The following is a 24,307-nucleotide window of genomic DNA, read 5'->3' as shown; positions in this document are numbered from 1 at the left end:
GATGGTTTTGTCACGATTCCTCTACTTCAAGCATGTGTTTAGCTTGCCCCTTTCTTTCTTCAGAGCAAGGGCCATAATGTCAACAAGTAATTTCTTCATTTTCCACATCAGCTTTACTTCAAGGTTTTGTCTTTTTTTTTTTATGTGAATTTTCAGCATGATGCAGCATCAACTTTTTTTCCTGCATGTTTCTCTTTGAAAATCTGTAATAAAAAAATATTTCCAGGGTTGTCTTTTCATTTAGCTTGTTGAAATTAATAAAGTTTGAAGATACATGTTTAGGAAAAAAAACTCAAGCCTTTCTTCTGCTGTGTGAAGATTTGTTTTTGTTTGTCCAAAATTGCTTATTTTAATGATCTCTGAATTTAAAGGAAAATATGTAGAACCATAGTTTGCTTTGATTTTTGGAAGATCAAACAATGGAACATGGACCTCTATAAACAGCAAAAGCTAAATTCTTCCAGAACCACACAGGATCTCCATTGAAGTCAGAAAACTGTTCACCTTGCTGTGAGTTTAGCTTGTCAGATATCATCCCCGTTATTGTGCGCATCTGATATCTGAATGAAAGAGCAACTCCATTTGGTTCTAAGAGACTGTGATCCTAATTACAGGCTGATTACCTGACTGACGCTCAATGGACACTCAGGGTAAATCTATGACACTTGTACCTATTGCAGTTCCATCAAGTCTAAAGCAATCATCAAAATGAAAATAAGGTAACTGTTACCATTGGGAATTAGAAGAGAAAATCAGAGAGGACCTTTTGGCTGTCTTTTGATCATTTCCATGATATTTTCCAACTGAACTTGTTTGAAAGTCATGTGTACAATCAATATATCAGGATGAATACAGGATATTGGCACAAAACTACGCTAGGTACTTTACAGAAGAAAACTAGGTTGACTGCCAACTCTGCTGTTTTCCTGGGGCGTCAATTTCACTGCCAGTTGGCCCTGCAGCATCGCTCTTCCATCCCACACAGTGCCAATTCCTGCCCCACAGCTGGAAGGAAGGCTGTACTACTTCCTTCTCCCATAACTGCATCCCCACTAAGCCTTACAGCACTTTGGAGAAGGCTGGCTTTTTCTCTCGTCTTGAATTTAAATAATGTGAAATCCAGGTTTTTTAGTCTTGATTTTTACCTATATGCAAGAACCATATATAATACACACAGAGAAAAACAGTAATGCAAACCTGACACAGTCTGAGTTGCATTTCATGTCTGTTCCATGATGGCACCATAACAAATAATCTAGAAAGGCCTAAGAGATTTTATTTTTGCATATGCAAATATTCATATGCATATTTTATTATTATTATTAAAAAATATGCATATGCATATTTTATGCATATATTTTTGCGTATGTGTAGTTGTGGAAACCACTGGGACAGCATTTTTATTGAAGTTCTCATCCAGCGACAGGAAAGATACCGCAGTACAAGTTCCCACATGCACTCTTGATAATAATAGATCTGGAACAATTCTGTCTTGATCGCTGGATCCCTCCACCAGTCAGTTCTGTTCCCTGATGAATTTGGTGTGTGGCTGGTCCTGCCTGCCTGTTGTTCTGGTGGAGCTCCCACAGCTGTAGCATCTACATTCCCCATTCTGCATACTCTCCCCTCATGGTTTAAGTACTTTCCAGGCATTTTTGCTGACACCAAACATGATAAAAAGAAAAATATGAGCCTTTACACATAAGCCAGTTCTGCTTCTTACAAGCTACAAAATGTGCTGCTTGTACTGTTTGTTTTCTCCTGAACTTTGGTGTTAGGGCTCTGCCTTTGATAACTCGATACTAGTAAGCTGATGTAGTGCAAAGCTATGATGAAGATTTTGATACGCGTGTTTGTTAGCTACTGTAACTGGGAATGATGTTCATCATCTTCGCTGCTAGTGAAATGCAAATCCAAGCCCATTCCTAACTGCAGACTCACTTTCCATACTCCTTGTCTGCGTTCGTGCAGTTCTGAGCTCTGGCTGAGTATTGTTAAGCCAGAGTGGATTCAGTCTCTTGAGCACCAGGTCCAGATGAATTAGTATGGTGCTGTCTACCAACAGACATCTTAAGCTTGCCTTTTTCTGAGAATGGTTTGGAGGCATTAAACCAGAGCTACAAACCAGGCTTTTGATTACTGGCATGGACAGGAAGCATGAAGAGGCAAGTGACGCGCCTTGGTCTGCTTTTCAGTGAACTATGGGAATGTAGCTATTAGGTCCTTCGTCGTGTGGAATGTGGCTTCGAACATGACGTGGAGCCTGAAGTGTTGCTTGCAGGCCTCATGAAGCCTATGTTGTGGTCCATCAAGGAAGTTTTTAACCATGGTTTTCCTTAACAGGATAACTGATCTTTAGAAGACCAAGGAGAGCCTTTCCTGGGGTAGGAGTGTGTGTGCACTAAGGGAGTATGAGAGCACTCAAGCCCCTGTAGCTGAGACACCTTTGGAGCCATACGTTACATATCATGCCAGCTATCATTCATCTGTTACTGCAGAAAATGCCCTAAGGGATGGAAAGGAAATGTTATCTCCAGTGCACATCATCCCTGGAGGATAAGGGGTTGGAAAACTTCCTGTCCCACTTAGCACCACCTGTGTGTGGGCTGGGCTGGCCTTGGGCTGAGGAGCGCTTCTGCAGAGCCTGGAGTTGAACACCAACCGAGCTGTGCAGGTGCAGTGGTGGGAAGGGCGAAGAGGGGGATGCCATGCATTTCCCAAATAGCTGTGAGAGCCAGTGGGAGGCACTATGTCCCACCGCTGGGCTGCTGAGCCCAAAGGATAATCTCTGAGCCGTGCTGGATGCTGAACTGGAACAATGAGATAACAGAAAATGAAGGGGTCTGGGGAAAATATTACTGGAAAATGCTGGTTAGATCATCTAATTCATCAGCCTTTCAAAGCAGGATTGTTCTCAAATGTATTTTCTGGTGCGTTGTCCAGTCTTATTTTAAAGTCTATTAAAATGTTTAAACTCCTAAATACTGTACTTCAGTTTGGAGTGAATATATCCTGCATGATCTTAGTGACACTGCTACATAATTTAGATTTCTTTCCATGCTATTAATAAATTTAGACAAAGACCAGATGCAAGCAAGCTGTAGCTGAACTCAAGAATCTGTGAAAGCTGGGCTAACCTCTTTAACAGTATAACATATGGCTGCTACATTACCACAGCCACTTTTTTCTTTTGCTAAAGCTAAGCAATTTATTGAAAGCATGAGGAAAAAACTAAGAACAGTAATAACGCGTGACCTTTGATATGGAATCTTCTCCTTTGACAATTGTACCATTTAGTATAAATTGATGGAAATACACATCCAACCTACTGTTAAAGTTTTATAGTCTGCATTTTTTTGTTTCTCTTGATATCTCATTTTTTCTTTCTTTTCTACATCTGAGTTTTAGGAGAACTTTAGGAGAAGCGTGTATAAACCTTATGTGGCTATATAGTTGAAGTGTTAACTAGCACAAGGTCCTTACAAATGGCTACCATCTGATAATGAACCATTATGTCACAGCGCAATGATTTGTATTTTTTGAAAAAGCGATTTCAGAAACTTTTGGTGGCGGTCTATAACCTTTTGTGTTTCACGTTTGGTAAACTGATCCAGCTATGGGATTTTTTAGGAGGAACTGGTAATGTTATAAGGATAACAAGTAAAGTGATCGATTTTTCTTAATGACAATACATAAAAATGCACTTTCATGAATGAACAAACATAATGCAAATGCGTGTAAAATGTTGCTAACTCTTTTTGAGAGGCTCCATAACATCACTTTATCGTAAGAACTGCACATCAGCCAGTGATACTTCTTAACTCATTGAATTTCTACTCAACAAAAGTACTTGCAAGAAATCTCTGCAGAGAAGTTGACCAGAGAATTACTTTTTTCTGATTTTTTTTTTTCAAGCTTCTCTGATGCAAGTACTTGTTCTCAATGTACGTATGGGTTCATGATCCATACCTGGCCCCATTTGCCTGGTTTCACCTGAAACAAAGCAAAACAGTCAGAAGCCACCTTAATTAGGTAATTATAGATTTTCCTTACTCTGAGTGCAGAGAGTCTCCTGGGAGAAGAGCAAGCTGTGGGCAATACTACAAGAAGTGGGTCTAAAAATCAAAAAAGATGGGCCCAGGTGTAGTTGAAGCAAGAGTAAAACGTGAAGGGCCATTGCCCACATACAACAGCCTTGGGCTTGTTGGGCAGCCAGGCCAACGTGGGGTTTTCCTTAATTTGTGGCGGTCTTACAGCTGGGAAAGGGGACAAGGCAGGGCTGTGGCAAGGCTGGAGAATGCTGCAAATTAGTTTTTTATCTCATCACACAATTGTATCTCGATTCTGATGTATTCGTATGTGGCTCAGCTCATGACTTCAGCTCATCTTTCTTTTTTAAAGAAAAAGTAGTATAGACTTAAAACCCAGCAAAATAATTGTGGGTATTGGCCTCCTTTTGTGAAAAAATTCAGACAGGTACAAGGTTTCCAATTAATCAGCATAGTTTTATGTAGTTTTGTTGTGAAACTGTATATGTTTCATTAATTTTGACTAAATCACATTAACTTCTTGCATTTATTTTTTTTTTGAAAATTGTTGATTGAAAGCCTTTTGGAACCCTTGTTAGCAATTTTGAGGAATATTTACATTACACTTCTTCAGAGTTTGAAAATTTTAACAACATATATTCTGGTTAGTTTAATAAATAATAATTCTTGTGGCATCATTTGTACTCTAGCATACAGTCCTAGATTGTGCTTTTATAGTCCATGAGGGCCCCAATCCATGATTTTATGATATGAAAAGAATACAATAATAATAGATTTGAGACCTTGACATAACAATGAAATATTTTCATGGAAGCTAAATTATTGAAGGCAAAGTATTTTAAGCGGTTAAGGTATTTTCATTCCAAATAGATATTTGCAAAGGAAAGTAGAACAGCACTGTGTATTTCATCTTGACTTCCATTCTATATTATTTTAATATTTTTATATTTTGATGTATATGTGTACATACTACTGATAAACCCTAATCGCAAGCACTTATGAAATGTAAGGTAATATGATAATTTTGCTTTGCTAGTTGGCAGATAAATTCTCAGATTATATGGATAAAATGAGAAATTGTATTTTGAGGCATAAATTGTATCACTTTAATATTGAACATGAGAAATTAAGCTACAAAATAAATGGAAGTGTTCCAAGATGGTTTTCTGGAAGGGAATGTGCCAGTGTGTGAAAGCATTCATTCTTCCCTTCCTAGTCAGTCCCTGGCAATCAGTGGAGTGTCATGAGGAAAGCAGGTTTGTCGTGTTTTGGCTGTTCAGGTCTTTGTCTAAAGAAATCGATCCTGTTTTTGTTACACAACTGCTAAATTCTGTATCTGCTTTTACTTTGTTTTGGCTAGAAGATTTGTACTTGTCTGGTTGTCTCCCATCCTAAGCTACATAAATATTGTTAGTCTGATTTACTGAACACATCTTCTGCTCTTTTGCCACTGGGATTTGAATAGTTTGTCTATTTCTTCCTTTTCTTCTAAGTGGTTTCAAGTTCCTTGTGCCCTTCAAGATCACTATTTCTTTAACCACAGAAGCGGCCAAAAGTCATTTAGAGTTGTGCTTTCTAATTTTTCTAACCTTACTACTTTACTCATGTAAGTAAAGAAGATAGATGAGTTTGTGGTGTGGGTTTTTCTTTTCATATTATTTATTTATTTTTTATTTTCTCCCCTGGAATCAGAGTATCGGGGCATTCCAGATAGTTTTGAACTTTGGCTCCTGCTCTAATGACTTAGTGATAAGCCCCCTGACAGCTAGGGTCCCACTCTCTTCATATGTGCCTATCCTGCTTCAATGTATTTCTTTCTTGCTCCCAATACTCTATGCAACATGAAATAATTTCAGTGTAGAGGGAGATTATATTGCAGTTTAGCCTGTACCTGGTTGTTGAGGATCTCCTGAAAGGGACGCATTGTCAGTTGGCTAAGCAAGGTGGCTAATGACTGCTGCAGCAACTCAGCTGTTGTATATAGGACAATGCTACAGACACGTACTTCATGTTAAGAAACAACCACCCGCTTCTGATCCAGAAAAAAAAAAAAAAATCCAAACAAATAAAAGACTGTGACCCATGTGTGGCTTTGTAAGTAAAGGCTTTAAGAGAGAGTTCAAAGTTGTGAATCTTGAGCGGTAAGAGGCATCCTGCTAATTCAGATTGCCTGAAGCCTGGGGAAGCACAGGATGCTCTCTCTTCTGGCGGCCAGGTGACTGCAGTTTAGAAGTTATGATACTGAGCACTGCATTGCTTACATCCCTGTGTAGCTTGAGGTTTTTATGTCATTCTGGTTTAGTTCAGTTAGGCCCCAGCTAAGCAAAGCCCTTATGCACATGCTTCAGCTATCTCTGACTGCTTTGCAAGCTGATATCTTAAGTAATAGCATCTGTGGAGCAAGGACTACTCTCAGCTTCCTGCAAAATGTGCTTGAGAAGTCACATTACACGGCCTGCTTTAAGGAGTTTGTGTTGGATTAATCAAATTGCTTTCTAGAGTCGCAGAACTGTCTCTGCAATTAATCTTGTCTATGATGCTTGAAAGAAATTTGTGTATTCATTTGGGATTCCTGAGCATTATTTATTGAGTTATTTATAGTCTACATGGAATGAACATCATAGAAAACTGCAATGACAATAACTGGCATGTCAACAACTAAAATATAATAGGAGAAACTGTCAAACTTGTTACAGTGGCATTTAAGAAAATCAGTGTTAGGGTCAGGATTGGAATCTGCTCTTAGGATGTAGTGTGCCTACCATAACATGAAAAGATGTAAGAGAGATGCTCAGTTACAGTAAGATGAAGCAACATATAAATCAGAAAATTCTCTTTGCTTGGCAATGTAGTTTTGTGCTGCTGTTTCATGAGCCACTTCACAAAGATCTGAGCCCTGTACAGAAGTACAGACAATGGAAGAGGAGCAGCAATGTCTGCACCTTGTAACATGGCTCGCCAATGGTGGCTACTTTCGTGTACCCTTTCCCAGTGCATCACCTGCAAGGTAATTTAGAGGTGCATGCATGTGATGCTCTGGAAAATGTTTTTTTCCCTTCCACGGTGTTTAAAAGAAGGGTGGGAGAGTTTCACTGTTCTTAGTAGATCACAGCACTGAAACACCTGGGAATCCAACATCTGATCAAAGCTCTTCTGCAAGCATGTAGAATTGAGTTTTTCTTGGCTGCAAGAGAAGAAAGTTAAGCACATTAAATGGTATTTTTCAAGTCTTTTCCATTCCTTCCTGATGTCATCTCTAAATCTGGTAATTCACCCTTAGCCAGCGAGGCAACATTATTCACAAGAGGAATTTGTTCGGAGGAAGCTCTTTTGTGGTGCTTCCTTCCCGCAGGCTCTTCCCAGTGCTGGGGATGGCACCGTGCGGGTTCCTGGAGCTGCTGCTGGACAGGAGGCATGGGGCAGGGGCTGGGCCGTGCCCTGTAGTGCTGTACTGGTTCCTGGAAGCACCTGGCTGGTGGGTGCCTTCTCATGAGCATGAGCCCAAACAGACCAGTGCATCTGAGCGTCATGGAGAAGGGGGAAAAAAGTCCCATCGCATTCTGTATTGTAGCAGCCTCTGCAAAGCGTAGGTGAGGAATGGATTGCTGTCTGGGTGCTTGGGGAAAAGGAAGTGTTAAGAACAGCGGAAGGCATTTTTCCCAAAAGGAATAAGAGGGAAAATATGTAATTTCTTATGTTTTTAGTGTCATCCTCAGTATTTGTGTAACTAGTGGATTTGCTGCATTTCATTGTGTGGAGCTCTGGTAGTTGTAGCACTTGGGGTTTCACTTACGAGAATTTAACAAACCAGGGTTTGATTCAGGCCTGCTAACATGGTTCCTGTACACTAAATACAGAAACTTATTGCAAGCACATTTCTTTAGATTTAATCATGGAATACTAAATACAAGGAAACTTAGCTACATTTGATTGCTGCATTACTTTTATGTTATTTAAATACCATACAAATATGACTTTGTCAACATCTTTTAAGGCTTAATTACTGGATTTTTTGTACATACCAATTACCGAAGTATAGGTACAGAGGTTTAGGATAGTGAGATGTATGTAACTTACCTATATCTGTCATTTACCTAAGTTTCAATAACAATCACAAAGTTTAAAATTAAGTTTCTCTGAAATAAGAATATGAAATTCACTAGTTGGTGGTTTCCAAACTGGTACTCTTCTATGATTTAGCCAGACCTAAATTTGCTGTCCTGTTTTCCATCATTTTACTTTACAAACATTTTTCTAGTTTTCTAGAAACCCTTTTAGATGTCATATTATCAATTTTTGTCTTCCAAACTGAAATTCACTGAACATCTTCCTGGGTCCCTACACCTGCTTTATTGCCCATATGCCATATGCCGGCTTTGGTCTACTTAACATCTCAGTCTTCTAGCACAGAGCTTAAACAAGAGAAAAGCTGTTACTGTGTGTGTCTGACACAGTAGAGATTTATGATTGTTGTATGAATTCATATAACCCTTAGGAAATCCCGTCAATTATTTTATTTCATATCTCTCATGAAGAAAAGTCCCATCCCACTCTCCTTCATCATTCTCTCCACGAACACCCTCTTCTATTTAACTTTGTAACAGTAATTTATCTGCCTTGCTTCACCACCTTGTCCATCACTTTTCTCTTCCTGATCTGCAAACCGTGTCTCCCACTCCAGTGCCTTAACTCTTGGTACCTTGCCAAGCGTCGGACTGCTGAAGTGGTGACATGAGCTTTTCTGAGTGGCTATGATGTTTATCCAGGAGTTCTAGAATCTGTCCCAAGATGTTGTACTTCAGTTAGGGCTGGCTACCTGACATCTCATGTTATGTTGCAATACATCATGTAGAAAATTGGAAAGAGGTCTTGGACCTCTTGGGTGGTGAGGGTGTGACTGAGCGACAGTGCTGTGGCAGCAGTAACATCATTATTGCCAAAACAGGCAGAAAGGAGTGGGTGGCTGATATGAGTGGCACTGAGGTTTGAAGTTTGTTTTTCATCTAGATACTATAGTTTTATGGATTGCTGGTTAGCACATTTTGAATGCACAACAGCTCTTGATTTTATGAACTGGTAGGACATAAGGACAGCAGGCGTATATTAGTGTTAAATTATAGACTCTGTTTTTCTTTTTCATGCTACACATTTCCAGTTAGCTAGAAAAACACACTTTTATTTCATTTCCTGTATAATTTCCTAGAAAAAATAACACAGCCGCCTTGAGATCCTACAAGTGTCTAGATGGTCTGCTCAGCCAGAATTTTCCAAATGTGTCAAATTCTGAAGTGTTCTAACATTTGCATATATCTTTACATTTTCTAATGCATGTTCTAATGTAATGATGTGCATAAACTTTCTTGCCTGTCTGGATGGCAGATGAGATTTTCTGTGTGTTTTCATCTGTTTTCATTAGTGTACCCAGCTTTGAACAATTGCTGTTCAATAACTGTTTTAACTAGCTATAAATCAAAAAACAAAAAACAAAAAAACTCACCTTTTGTTATAAGAATAGTAATAACAAGAGAAAGGAATTCTACCTGTCCATTCACTTGACCTGCATGTTGTGTCAAAGGGCAAATTAAAATAATTTTGACCAGAATTCCAAGGCACGTTGCCCTTGGCATGCATAATTTCATCTCCTCTTGATGTGAATTTACAGTAATCTGAGATTAGGGCAGTAGTGGACATCTGGACATTTAGGGAGAAATTGCTGACCCGTAGTCTTACGGATTGCCACTTCTAAGTGAGGTAGCAAAGATTTCAGACCAAGGATGTAATGATAGCTGCTTTCAGCACTCCATTGGATATTCCCCAGAAAAATTTATTTCATGAGAATTGTGCAGTTTTTTTGTCAGAGGTGATGATTTTGCCACTCTGATATCACCATATCAAAGATATGTAAGAGTTTAGATTTTTTTATTTTTTTTTTCATTCACTAATTTCTCTGTGTGGCAATCCCTCACGGTTCTCTTCCACTTGAAAATAAAAAGGCTATTTTATTTATTTATTTATTTTTGCATATGAGGGCATTCTTAACAGTAGTTTATTTTAGTGGAGGGAAAAAATGACAATTGTCATACAAAAATACTTTGGAGACAATTTTTGAGATTGTCATGACTGGAGGACCTTGTTCTTCTAAGGATGCTTTCTAGATGCTTTTAGAAAGAGGAATGGCACTTCAAGGGGCATTGGTAGTTTGGCAGAAGTTTTATTTGTGTCCCTGCTGGCTACTCTTACAGTGGGTAGCATGGTGGCATGTGGAGGCAAGTACTGAGCCATGGATCCAATGTGGTATTGATGGACTGTTGTAGGGGGGAATTTCTCATCCTGAATGGTCTTGTGCCATATGTAGTTGCCTACACTCAAAGATGATACTGTTGTCCAGAATCCCAACCCTGGTTTCATACATGGGTATATTAGCCACTTACACTTTGAAGTGTTTGAAAAACAGTAGGGAATAAAGAGAGTGACTTACTTTTGCTGAATTCTGGTCAGAGTTGTGCACAATTGTGGTCCTGGGCAGTGCTGTGAAGTAGTTTGGTGTACACGTGGCCTGCTAGGTATGCAGTGCTCTCCTGTCTGAGCTGCTGGAGAAATGTTTGTGCTTACTTAGAATACGCCACAATGATTCAAGTATTGATAATTTCAAGACTAGTCTCTAAGGGACAACCCTGAAAAGGAATACAAAACTTGAACTGGCACAGAAGTCAATCAAGAGTAAATTCAGGTTTTCAGGACACTCTGTCTGCTTTCTTCCTAACACAGTGTTGGTTGTGCTGTTTGAAGTAGGACAAAGAATAATTTGTAATGAATGTTCAACTGATTTCACTATACTTTGTGGCTTTCGTACAAAACTGTGAAAATATCTTATATACCTTCATATTTTGAAAATACCTGTGAAAGTCCTTCAGCAAACATTCTCTCATTTGGCAAAGCCTCTGTAATTGTGTATAGCAGGAGTATTTTTCATAAGTTTTACAGTTTTGTTAAACCCACTTTAAGTGACTCCCCCCTTCTTCCCCCCCATAACAACACTGCTAGCCCTGTCATTGGGACTATTGGAGGCCACTGCACTGTTCACCACCATATCATACAATGTTCATGGCAAATCTAAATGAGGACGTGCTTCAAATACCAGTGATTTCTCTGTGTGAAGACTTCCAGTATTGTAACAACCCTACAATGGTAGGGACCATTAGAAAGCTGTTCTTTATTCATTGCGGTCACAGAAATGATTTTATTTCCTGATGGGATGCACTGTACTGCAAAATAGAACGGAGTCCATTGCACTTGCAAATTCAATTTGATAGTTCAAGATATTTATAATTAAATTTTCTTATTGTGAATTTACGATGGTAACAAATTACTATGGCTTGTTATTTGTGGAAAGAAGCTATGCAAACATGACTAATTCTAATGAAAGTCAGTTTCAGACTCAAACACTGACTTCCAATTTATACGTTTTCCAGCATTCACTTGCATTATCTATTAGTTTGATTCTTTTATAATGTAGATATTGTCATGGGGATTATACAAACTGCTTTGTTATGCTAGTTGTAATCCATTAGAATGAACTTTGTATAGCTACCAGAAACTCTGGATTTCCATTAGAGTTTATGTTAGGTTGAAGGCGTAGCAGGCTTGGGATTTCCTTTGGTCAAGCTTTAGGAGATCATTGATAGTAGTAAAAAAAAAAAAAAAAAAAAAAAAAAAGTTGTGAGCTTCAGTGAACATCGATTTCCTAATTCAGCTATGTTTTATCTTTAAGCATATGACTTCCTCTAGCTTCCAGCATTGCTTGATCTGCACCTGAGAATGTGAACCTATTTTTCTTTAAAATAATGGAAAAACTAGTAAATAGAAGAATGGGGCATTTTATATTTGGAATCTGCATTTACTTATGCTTAGCATAATAGGAGAACATATATATAGGAGCAAATTAGTATTTATTAATAGGTTAGAATTCTTACTGAGCTATTTTTTCTTTGATTACTTTGTAATTGGTGCAAACAGCTGACATTGCATGAGAACTGAGTACTAACTGAGGACAGGCTGGGAAACCAGAGTAGGATTTTCAGTTTCTCATTTGAACTTGCACCACATTAGTTACAAGACCAAGTTCAGGAATAGTTTTCCCCTGGAGAATGAAGGTATGTAATAGACAGGAGAACAGTCTTAGCTTTTAAAGGTGCAGCGATGAAAGATATGGAGCATTTCAAGGAAAAAAAATGGGTGGGGGAAATGTAACATTTTTGTTTCCAAATTATTGAAAACAATATTTTTTTTCTTCTGTAAATGTTCTGTCAGTAATTGGAATTTTTATACATTGTGCTAATCCTACCTTTATATAGAAGTCATAAATCTTATAAATTATTGTGTCGGGCTGTTACCAGAACTCTTCAGTCTGTTTCTTTTTATGGAGTGATCTGACACATTTTGCAAACAGCAGACCTAGGTGCTCTGCATGAGTCCCAAACTGGATTTTTAGTGATCAGCTCAGAGGAATGGACTCTGGCACTATTTCCAGTCAGGCGAGAAAATGTGGTTTAACTTAAAGGAATAATACTGGAAAATAGATATGAATTGCTGACCTTTTAACACTGTATTTTAAAGTTTAACATAATGGCACTGTGGCCTGCGAATGCGTTTAATTGGTACTTCCATTAGTTCCCTAATAATCTTGACATTACGTTACATTTTCTGGAACACAGAAGTCTTTTTTTCATCACCCTATTTTTCAAGCATGCAAATACATTTAACAGATAATTAGCAGAATTAATTTGGTCGCTTACATCCATCTTGAAATTTGAGGGGTACAATTCTGAACCTTTGCCTGACCTTTAAAAATATTTATGCAACTATTTACAAACACAAATCAAAACTTCTCTATTTATTCTGTAAAGAAAATTTGATAGTGTAATTGCCAACAACTAAAACCTGTAATACAGGGAAAACAACTTTGCAGTTAGTACCAAAAAGGCAATTTGTGATACTGTAAGGCAATAAAGGAAAGGTCTGGTCAGGGTCTGTCCTGAAAGTGGCAGTATTTATGAGCAGTTCTGAATAATTAATATACATTACAAAATAGGTTTTTATAGAGCTGTTTCCATTATAATAAATAGCTTGGGTATTTTTAATATAGACTTTGGCATATTACATATTTCTGATAACTTTTGCTGACATCCAGCAAGTTCTGAAGTCCTGGAATTCTCTTGAGGTTTTACAGTGCCGAGACCAGAAAAAAATCGCTAAATGCTTCCAGTGCTGAAGCCCTAAAGCAACATTTTGCAACCAGATGATACATATAAACTTGCTTCCCATAAGAGAGCAGTCTAGTGCTGAAGGGGGAAAAAAAAATGTTTTTAATATCAGATGTTTTTATCCCAAGCATCTGTTTTGAAATGTTCTTAATTCAGAAAATGTCATGTTAAAGAAAGTGCAAAGTACTTCAAAATCATTAGGAATGAATAAGCCACTTTGGAGGAACAATAAACCACTCATTTCTTGAACAGGAGGAATGCTCTTGCAAGAGCCCTGGGAGCGATAAGAGCCGGAAGAGCCATGACTGCTGGTACCTGTGGTACCTGCAGAGCCTGTGGTGGCATTCCTAACTGCAGGCCCAGATCTCACAGTAAATGTGCCACATGCGCAGCTGAACACCCCAAGCCCATTTTGTAAATGTCTGCTGGTTTATTTTCTGTCTAGACAGCCAGTGTGTGCCACCTCTTTCCTTTGCTCAGAAAAAAAGTTTTCCTATGGCACCAACAAATTGAATTGTGCTGAGAGTTGCTTCTGTATTTGTCAGTGTCTTGTGCAATTTTAGAAAGACTGTCTTCATCAGAATAAAATCAGCAATTAAGAACATGACATAGATGATATCTATCCTTAACTACCTGCTTAATGCAACTAATTAATGCCATGAACTATAATGTTAGGTTCTGTGACTTAAGGTTGTACAGCTAACACCTACATTTGCAATTTTGCTGAGAATTTGTCAGCTTGGCCTCATCAATAGTTGATTCTAAAAAGCTTTTTTGACCCTCCAGTTAGATGTTAGTGTTGCTATTAAAATATCCACTAGTTGATCTAATCTTTTACAGTGCAGGACACTGAGCAAAATTTGGTGTGACTGATGGTAGTAAAATGCTTTGTCCTTCAAATAGTAAATGAAAAGTTTATGCTTTTAACACCAAACAGGCAAATTTTGGCCAAATCTTGAAATCAAACCTGTACAAGCCCAATGCAAACCTTAAAAAAAATATATAAAAGAAAATAAAATTAAAATTATTTTACTTCTACTGCAATATTCTTCCTGTTGTATACTGTACTACTGTATATACTATACTACTTCAGCTTCTGTCAGTTCAATTGACAGTTATTCTGCCAGCCTCAATGAAAGCAGCTACAGTGACTGGCTTTGTGCAGGTTTGTACCAGAAGAGAATTTAGTTCTATTTGACCAGTTTTTTTTTCTGAAACTGCTTTTTTTTTTTTTTTTTTTTCCTATTATCATTGGCAGTGGACTTCTGAGAAAAGCGGTATGCATCAGTAATGCCTTGGAAACATTGAGTGTCCCCCCAAACCTTCACGTTTTCCCCCTTTAAGGGGCATATATCAAATCAGTTTGATACATCCTTGTGTCTCTTGGACCTTGGATTTCTATGAGCTGCAGGGTTAGCAGCTCACAGATACTGTTTTCCTAGGAAGTGCTGTTGATGTGGCTGTGCTATACCTGCTTCTGTAGTAACTCTCTGCTGACATATTTTTAACCTGTTAAAAAGATAAGGGTGGAGGTCCAAGGTGGGAAGTTCCTACCAGTACTGCTGACATCAGTGCCTGGGTAGCGTGAGTAAACCCCATCTGAGAGTTCCCTTTATGTCTAGGCACAAAGGTTATGGCATAACTTGATAGTATTGTTTTCTCTTTGCACTTCTTCTGGCCCTTGATACAAATCCTTGCCTGACTGTTCAGGTGCCTTGGAAGCAACCAGACATGTCCTGGCCCAGCACCCAGGTGGAGCATGGGGGAGATCCTGGGGGCATCTTAGGGGCACACTATTGTGAGAAAGGGGAAAAGAGGAGTTACAGCAATACATAAGCACAGAGCATACATGTCCACGGGAAACCAAGATTTTCTGGTCCACTCTGTGCAGGAGTTTCTTCAGCCATCTTAGTATTTTCCTGCCCAATCCAGAAGTTTCATTGAGGTCTCTAGCTTGCCAGTATATCCTCGTTTCTCTTATTCATTAGTCCTGCCCTGCCACTGCACTGAGGTCTTGGTCTTGCATAGAAGCTGACCGCGGTGTGTGTTTGCTAGATCTGATGTGGTAGCACAGTGGTTCCCAAACTGTGGTCTCCAGAAGGCTGCTTGTATGTTGCTGGCGCTCTCTGTTTGTTTGCAGCTGCTAAATTGCGTTAAAGACCGCTAAAAATAGACTAAACACTTCCCAATTTACTTTCCAAGTCAGCAATTGCTCCAATTGCCACTTGTCATGGGGAATAGAAGTGTGTGTGTGTAAGCTTGTGAGCGTGTGTGGCTGAGGCACTCGCTGTGGTGAAACAAGGCCTCCAAGAGAAGATCCTTTTTCCATATCTCCTGATGGGTTAAGAGCTTTAGGGAATCCCAGCCAGGAGTGGGGAGGAGTTTTCCCTTATGTTCCCATTCGTTCTTCACAAGAGAGAGAGAGGAGATAATGACTGACAGGTCAGGCACTCGCAAAGACACTTGCCTGAAACGAGATAATCCAGGCTTTGAAAAAAGTTCAGTTCCCTTGCAGCAGCCCAGAAGTACTATGAATTTTTGTTGGCAATGTTTGTTACCAGGACTGATAATTGTTTTAGCTTAAGTCCCATCAGGGAAAGGGAAGGTAACTCAGCTCTTTGATTAGTAGCTCCAGGCTGTCTGTGGACACAATGGAAGGAATTTTGAGGGTTTTCTCTGAAACCATAAGTGCAGGATATTTTGGAATTGAAAGCTCAAAATATCAATTTAACATGATTGTTTGATCTCATTTTCCCTCCAAAATATCCATTCAATCCCTGCTGGATCATGCAGTGAATAAATAAAGATGATAATACAACAGGAAAAAAAAAGTATATTTTATCTCATGGTCTGTCAAGTACCCAGCGTACCAGTCATTCTAGGTTTGTACTCTTTTTATTGAATTAGTTTTGTGCTCTGTACCTGAAAATATTGTTGGGGGAAGAAAAAACCCACAAACCATCACTGTTTTTGTGGATTTTTCAGTGCTGCTCTGGTTTCTAAACAAGCCCCCAGCCTAGTGCTGGTGAGGGTGGGAAAGAGGCTGGGGGAGAGGGCAGGATCAGTGTCTTTCACTAGAACTAGGTTGGAATCTTTTCCTTTCTCCCAATGAACTTTCAAGGTTTGCCCTTTTAAAAAAAAAAAAAAAAAAACAAAACACCACCAACAAAAAAAACAAACAACCAAGCATAAACTATGAATGCCTATCCATGACCATTTTGTGAGCAAAAAGAACAACCAACCTCCTCCCCAGCTGTATCCCCACATTAAAACTCACTACAAAACTTTCATAATTTTAGAATAACAAATACTGAGACTGCCTGTGAAAATGCTCAGTAACTTAAACGTTCTCTTTTTTCCTTTTTCTTTTTTATTTATTTTTAACTGCAGAGAAATTTCAGTGGAAATAATTTCATTTAGCATCTGTGTTTCTCCCTGCAGTAAGGTCCAGAAGAAATTTGAGTGGAGGAGGAACTTCGCATAAGTTCTCCTAGGGGCTTTCCTGGGAAGATGCAATAGGTTATCAAGCTAATTAGCACAGCCTGTGCATTAAAAAAGAAAGTGAGCGTGAAGAAAGAGCACATCTCTCCTTGGTGTACAGTTTGTGCAGACAGCAAGTGGCCTGCAATGATGAAATTGTAGCTGTATGAGACAGAAGAGAGAAGGAGGCAAAGGGGGGGTGAGCTAGCGTAGTGTTGGAGCCAGACAGTCATGGGAATTGAGATGAAGTTGTCAGGAGCAGAGAGAGGTGAGTGAAACCTTAAAGCTGGGGAGGCTGTTCTAACCCAAGAGGAATGGTGCTGTGGAGCCAATTAATAGATCTAAGTGGAGTAGTTAGAGGGGAAGGTGAAGTTGATCTCAGGCTAGATTAATCCCTAATGTAATCTTGTTGGCATCGTTGTATTGGCTTTCCTCTTTTTTCAAGCATCAGTGGAATTCCTTCAAAGATATATTTGGCCCTTCCAGTTCTTGTTTTACCAGATTCCACTGAATCATCAAGTTTTACCAGATGCTACTCTGAGCCTCTGCCCTGGATTACATCATTGGTGTCAGGGCAGCAGATCAGGTTACGGCAAGAGTGGGTTTCCTTATAAAGAAATTGTCACTCTTGTGAAATGTTTTGCTTAATGAGGTTATGGCTGTAGCTGTTAAATTTGCAAGCATTTTCAGTGCCAAATAACTGAATAGATCAACAGCAAAACTCCATTTATGTGCGTGTGGGAGGCTGGCAAACTGTTTCCCTCATCTAATAGTTTAAACACTTCACAGCATCAAATTCTCTTTCCAGCCTTGTCACCAAAATCCTTTGTGATGTTGGATGTTTCATGATATGTGTGTGTCCATTTCCTAGTCCATAATGAGGGAATGACCCTATTCCCTATACTTAAAATGATGTGAAATTTAACTCTGAAATTATAAATTACTTTGAATCTCTTCAATACCAAGTACTATTAAGAGGTATGTGATTTTACTGGATGCTGCTGCTACATAGTCAGCCCTTAGTGAGCCCACACGTTTAATCTGATTCTAGTAATATCTTTTAAATATAATGAAACTTTATCAGTGTAGAGGAAGAAAAGTACTGGTAGATGTATGAATCAGTGGGCTCTACCTGCCTATCAAGTTAGGAATGTGTATTTATTTCTGTAGGAAACCACAAATCCTGTGTCAACAGAGCTGACAGGTCATCCTTGACATTTTAATCCGCAGAATGGCCTTGTTCACTTTAAATTTGCCTCATTACGGCTTGTAAATTCAGTCAGACCTGAACATTCTTACCACATGGAAAAACATTTCACTGGAGAAATGGAAAGCATTATTTTGTAAATGCATTTATTAACTCAATAGCACAAACCAGTACAATTGAGCACATTGGGTTTCAGTTTGATTATACCACATCCCATGAACGCATTGTTGGTGGTTTAATTGTAGATAAGAAAGAAGTACAACAGTTTCTGCGAGCAAGAGTGCATCATAAAGGTACTTTTATTTTTTTTTTTTACTTACATACTACTGTATCTTGAATAATTGATTTTTTTTTCCAGCTAGATTTTTTAAATATGATCTTCTGTTCACGAGATGTCAGAATGTTGCTTTATGTGGCCAGTGGTCATAGGGCTCGTAGTCATATACTTGTTCAAAATATTCTTGTTCAAAGTTTCACCTTTGATCATGCTGGTGCCAATAGGTCTGATTAACCTAATAAATACGCTTTGTTAGCACTATTGCTTTTTTTTTTTTTTCCTTTCTTCCCCTCATGCGCAACATATTTAGAATATGGGATATTTACTTCCAGGCAGTAGAAGTCTTGTATCAAGATACAGACTCTGTGTGAGGAGGGTGGGGCAGCTGAGAGCAGGTCCACCTGCTTCTGCTACAGCCTGATTGATACTTTCTGTAACTGAAAAGGACAACCCTAACTGACCAAAATCTGCATGGTTCTAATAATAAATGGAGTCAACAAACAAAAAGCACATGTACAGGAACTAGGCACCTGCTGAAGAGATCACTTCTCATTGAGAGTAGCATTCGATGCCTGCTTAGCTTTGTTGAATCATTTGCAAATGGGTTTCATAGAAATGTTGTTACACAGTTCAGAAATTTCATGAGGATGCTAATTAAAGGAGGCCAATTGAAGGCCTCCAGATGAGGCAGAATCATTATATCTTTCCTAGTAATGCCTGAGGAAAGGTAGCAGCAATCATGAGACATTTATTTCAGTAAATACTCTTCTGTTAGTACTGGTCCAGCTGCTTGGTGTCTTGCTGTAGCGTCCCCCTTAGCTTTCCCAGCTATATTTATTCAGTTGCGCCATATGTCTTGTTTGAAGGAAATCCTCTAGTTAAAAGACCAAGCACAATGAGTGATGGAGAATGGAATCCCTGTCTGAAGGTAATTCTAGGAGGAAAAAATTGTCTGAAAGTTCTGTTTGAACTCAGCTTAAGCTCTGAGCCTTTTTATCGACTGTTTCTTGAGCATTGTTTGCTCTGAGAATGTCGTGAGATTTTTCAGTACCTTGGAGACCAAAGGAGTTAGTTTTTAGACCTTGCATGTAGTCTGTGTTTCACATCATTTCTATTTAGAGATCTTTAATGAGGGATAAATAATTTCCAAATGTATCTATCATGCATTAATGCTTCTATGGCATCAAAAGAAAATATTTGGGTTAGGATTATTTCAGAGTATTGACATAACAAAGACTTGAAGCCAGATGACAGGCACTACAATAAGTTTTGCTCTGTTTCTTTTCAGTGCAAACAAATGCACATATGCACACACAGGCACAACACACACCCCACTTCACTAAAAATTATCTAGGGTGGGCTTTGTCCACACTATGTCAGTACATACTGACGCTACACCATTCTACGCATGACATATCGCATCCTGAGTGGTGTTAATCCAAATGAAGGATGAGCAGAAAAAGGGAAAGTCAATTATTTATAAGGCAAAACAATCTGAGAAAAAGCTCTTGAGAACAGCATAAACATTGGAGCAGTTTTCATTTCTGTAAATTACTTAAATAAGACAGTTATAATGTGAAACTATGTAAAATCAGTCTAATCCATGGGCAGTGAGGAGTGTGTTGGTGTTTGGGAAATGATGTTCCGATTGTAAGGCAAGTTTGAAAAAACATATATTTTTTTCTTATCACCACCATCTCTGTCGTGCATTGAGACTTGGTTGAAGTTGGGGCTTTATGTGCAATAACAAACAGGGCAAACTTGAGCCAAAAAGTCAAGGGTCCTGGTGTCTCAAGTTGACAGATGTTTCTTCTGTCTTTGCTTTTGCTTTGCAGGCCAGCTGGAGCTCCATGCAGAGGGGCTGCTTTGCCCGGGCAGGTTGGCCCATGGTCTCTTTAGGAAGTACTCGAGGATTTCAGCATCGTCTCCCATGACTGAGCCTGTGCAGGAGCAGGCTTTTTCTGTCCATGCTCTGCCTTCTGTTGCATGGAGGAAAACTGTTGGTTCCTTTATCTTGCATATTAAAGGTGGATTTTGTACCTCTTTCTCTCAGTGAAACATCCCTGTGGCTAATTGCAGTGACACTGATATTCGAAGGTTTCTAGAGCAGGTACGTAACCTGCTAATTAACAGAATCTTCCAGGAGGCAGCTTTGAATGCTTAACCCAGGAGTTTCTTTCTTGGGTTGTCCAAGCCAGCGTGTTCTCTTAATGCTGACACCTTAAAATTCAGTGATATCACTGCTCTTCTCTGAGAAAGCATCATTTTTAGTGAATGTGCTATTTTTCTTTTCTTTCTACTCTCTCAAAGGTAGGTGTAGGACTAAGTAGGCTCCAGCTTGTATTGTAGTGAAAGCTGGGTGGCAAACTGATGAAAGACTTTCAGCTAGTATGTGTATTCACCAGGCAAAAAGTGAGAAAGCTGAAGCTTCAGTCTTGAATGTGACATTGAGACTAAATTTCTTTCTTTTTTTTTTTTCCCCTCTAAGTTCAATTTAAACATTGTGACTTTGTGAGCCTGGCATCGAGTGCTGGAAGGAGCACATTTATTGAAGACCTAAAACTAGTGGAGATGTTGCTATATATGCTGTGAGAGAGCTGTTATGCTTCTTCTCATTGACTGTATTATTTCACTCATTAGAATAAACTATCAGCAAATCTCCTGTTGTATGTTCTTCTGTTTAATGATCTGAAAGATGATTTGCCTTCCTATTTAGATGGTTTTCCTTTGTTTCGCTACCTGAGATTAGAGTAAGTTACTCAATTTCTCATTCAAGGTGACAGTCTTCTCTTAGTTTAATCTTTCAGCTTTGATCCATTTATGTGTGAACATCCATGATGTGTAGCAATTTGCTTTCTAATGTAGTCTTACATGTCACAAAAGTTAAATAGCAAACTTCTCTCTCTACTCTTATACTTTATGTTGTCATGTCTATCTTGTTCTATCCATCATCCCAGGAAAAGTTATCTGTAATAGTATTCATTTCTCAGTGCTCATTAACCTATGAAACACTTTTTGCATTTTAATTTCTTTTAACTTTGTTAACTCAGTCCAAACTGGGAATGCCAGTGGTTGAAGATGTGGCTCCATTACAGTGACAGCAAATAAATGTTCAAGTATTTATATATATATTTCAAATCTGGTCTATTGGCATCTGAAATCAGTAAAGTGAAATTACTCAACTTTACTTAATGATACAGTATTTCCCTCAAGCGGTACCTTTTATCTCAGTAAGAGCGTGTTATTATTATTGTTATATTATTTATTTCCTACTACAATCAATAGTAAAAATACTGAAAGAGCTACATGTAAAATCAAATAGTGTGAACACATATAGCACAGGACAAGAAATAACATCGATGAAATGGTGTATTTCATCTCATGTAATTTTTATTCCTTTTATAATGTACAAAAAAAAATTAAGAAGGCTGTAGTATAGTTTATATCAAAAGATTACTTCTGAGAGCTTGGATAAACATTGATAGAATCTATATTTCAACTTTCAAGTGTTTAAAAAAAGGATTATAGGATTGTCCTATAACCATGAGCTAAAGTTTGGGAATTTACATTTTCCTTTTTGCAGGACAGTTCCTCTTAAAATTATACTCTGAACAATGGCTTATTTTCTTGTGCCAGTGTTCTATTCCAAATACTGTGGCTTGGCAGCAGGCAGGTCTCAGATTTCAACCACATGTATTTCAAAAAAATCAAAAGATCCTTATTTGGCACTCCGCTCACATATCTTAAAAAGCTGTGTTTGTGCGTCAGATTTAAAAATAATTGAAACCAGGGGTGCAAAAACTGAACTTTCCTTCCAGGATGTTTTGACTTCAATTGATTCCAAAAGCATTGAGGGGAACAGAATGGAAACCGCGTGCAGCATACTGCATTGACAGTGTGCATAGCGACTGAATTTCATGGAGCGTACATACATGATACTTCAGTGCTCCTTCTGAAAACACACAGATTTTTCTTTCATTGTGCATTTAAAACAAATGTATGTACACACAAGTACATGCTTTCATGGCAAAACATTACACAAATTTCTTTTGGTAAATAGGAGGTTCATTTTGCATATGACAGTGCTGCAGCTTTTTTTGTGTGAAATATGGTAGCTGTATCTATACACACAATAATTTAAGAGCGGAAGTGTAGTCTGTGGAATTGAAGGAATTGAATCTGGTAAGAGAATTAGAATGGTGTTACAGATTAGGTCAGAATGAGAGAGGTTAACTATCCCCATTTTTGAAAAATTTCTGTTTGGATCTTTGATACTTCTGATATATTTATATTTGCCATTAATGTATAATATTATTGCTTATGTCAAAAGTCACAATATACAAGAGGACATCTCTGTAATACAGTATATTTTAGAAAAAAAAAAAAAAAATGCAAGGGTGCAAACTCAGAAGGCGTCCAGTAACCCGTTATCCAGAGACTTGTGCTTTTTCCCAAGGATTTTTTTATTTCATCCACAACAAATTACGCAAGAGGATGAATCTGGATCTTCTGGAAGTAAAACACTCAACAAGGGAATGACTTAAAAAGACTTGTAAGTGGAGAAAATATCAAGTTGTTTCTGTTCATTATTTTAAGGTGAGGAAAAAGTCCAATAAGAGAGACATCCCAGAAATTATCAAGCAAAGCACAAATTCCTATAGTGATAATACAGTGTCAAATACAAACCCAAACCCTGCCAAGAATTGCTTTTCCATCTTGTAATAAGAAAAATTCATGTGTACCTGATCATGACCTTTACAAGATATTTGGTACTCCAGAGGGGCCAGGGAGAGTAAAGAGCAGCAAGAAGTCCTAAGTGGAAGAGAAGAATTACTACATGGCAAATACATAATGTTGGCATTTTTTTCCCCTTATAAAAAAAAAAAAAGGAAGTGAACAAATAAATGAGAAAAACAGTTGAACAATCCATAAGAGGTCAGAAAAGCAACAATCATCCCCTATGACTAAAGAGATTCTTTGGTCACACATTTTAAAAAAAAAAAAAAAAAAAAAAAGCCAAAGATGGAAAAAATCCAGTAAATTCCTACTCATCCACCCACCCATCTTAAGTAGCCGAAGTAAACAAAACAGTTTGCCAGATGGCACATTGAGGTTTGATCCTATGCCAGCCGTAGACCTTCCATGAATTCTTTTCAGTGCCCTTTTAGTTTTGCTAAGGATTCCACTTGCACAGAAAAGTAATGTGAAGTATTGTAATTCCAGTTATTTACTCATCACTGCAAAGAAATCTCAATGGCCAAGTAAAAAGAAAACAAATGCATTGTAATGTGAAATCAGTTTTGTTTGTCAGCATTTATTTTTAATCTAAGAGCTTTCTTGGCACTCAAATGTATAGGTATACATATAGGTATTAATATAATTAGTTGCTATAAATAGAGGCAAATATTTTATCAAATACTGATAGATGCTTTCTAAAGAATTCTGATACAGATTCAGTTTGAGTTTTGACTAAAGAAGACTGCCTTATTTGAATTAATTCAGGTAAATTGAATTCATTCATCTTTTCTTCTTCTTGACTTCATATCCTGAATTAGGATTTCCAATGTGTTTGTTCTTAATTTTGTCAGTGTCCTTCAACAAACACCTTAATTCGGAGAGAAATCACAGTTAAGGAGAATGTGATTTTTGTTTTACCTTTTTATTTATTTTTTTAAGCAGTAGGAGCTGCATTTGAGACAGAAGGAAGAATTCACAGTGCATGAAGAGATGGATTAGGGAAAAAAAAAATATGTCTTCAGAAAGGCAGAGGAGCAAATCTTTATCCTCTGTCTACCTCCTTGCCTCCCCAAAGAATGTGCACAGATAAACCAAAACACTAAGGGAAAAAAAATCAGGAGGCTTCAAGCTGTCCTCAGAGAGTACCACTTGATATTCTTGTGTAAACCTCTGCTCAGTTTGATTGTGCCTGGCATCATGTAAAAGACATCATGATTCACTATAAGCATGAAATACGTTTTATTTCCAAATGGATGACTCTCCTGTATTTCTCTTTTCATTATTGGAATCTTTT

The 24,307-nt window shown here is 38.2% G+C and overlaps 2 long non-coding RNA genes across 8 annotated transcripts in view; both read left to right on the top strand.

Moving 5' to 3' along the window:
* LOC136790683 (uncharacterized) overlaps positions 1 to 24,307 on the top strand; it is a 387,684-nt gene that overhangs the window by 214,209 nt on the left and 149,168 nt on the right. The window lies entirely within an intron of this gene.
* LOC125184555 (uncharacterized) lies at positions 8,558 to 23,755 on the top strand. Its single transcript, XR_010831097.1, has 4 exons — positions 8,558 to 9,032; positions 16,754 to 17,060; positions 18,245 to 18,292; positions 20,112 to 23,755. It is a non-coding gene; the product is annotated as an uncharacterized lncRNA (long non-coding RNA).

Source organism: Anser cygnoides, chromosome 4 (genome assembly GCF_040182565.1).
Source record: "Anser cygnoides isolate HZ-2024a breed goose chromosome 4, Taihu_goose_T2T_genome, whole genome shotgun sequence".
NCBI lineage: Eukaryota > Metazoa > Chordata > Aves > Anseriformes > Anatidae > Anser > Anser cygnoides.
The sequence above is the reverse complement of the archived record's forward strand: the minus strand, read 5'-3'. Positions and strand labels throughout refer to the sequence as shown.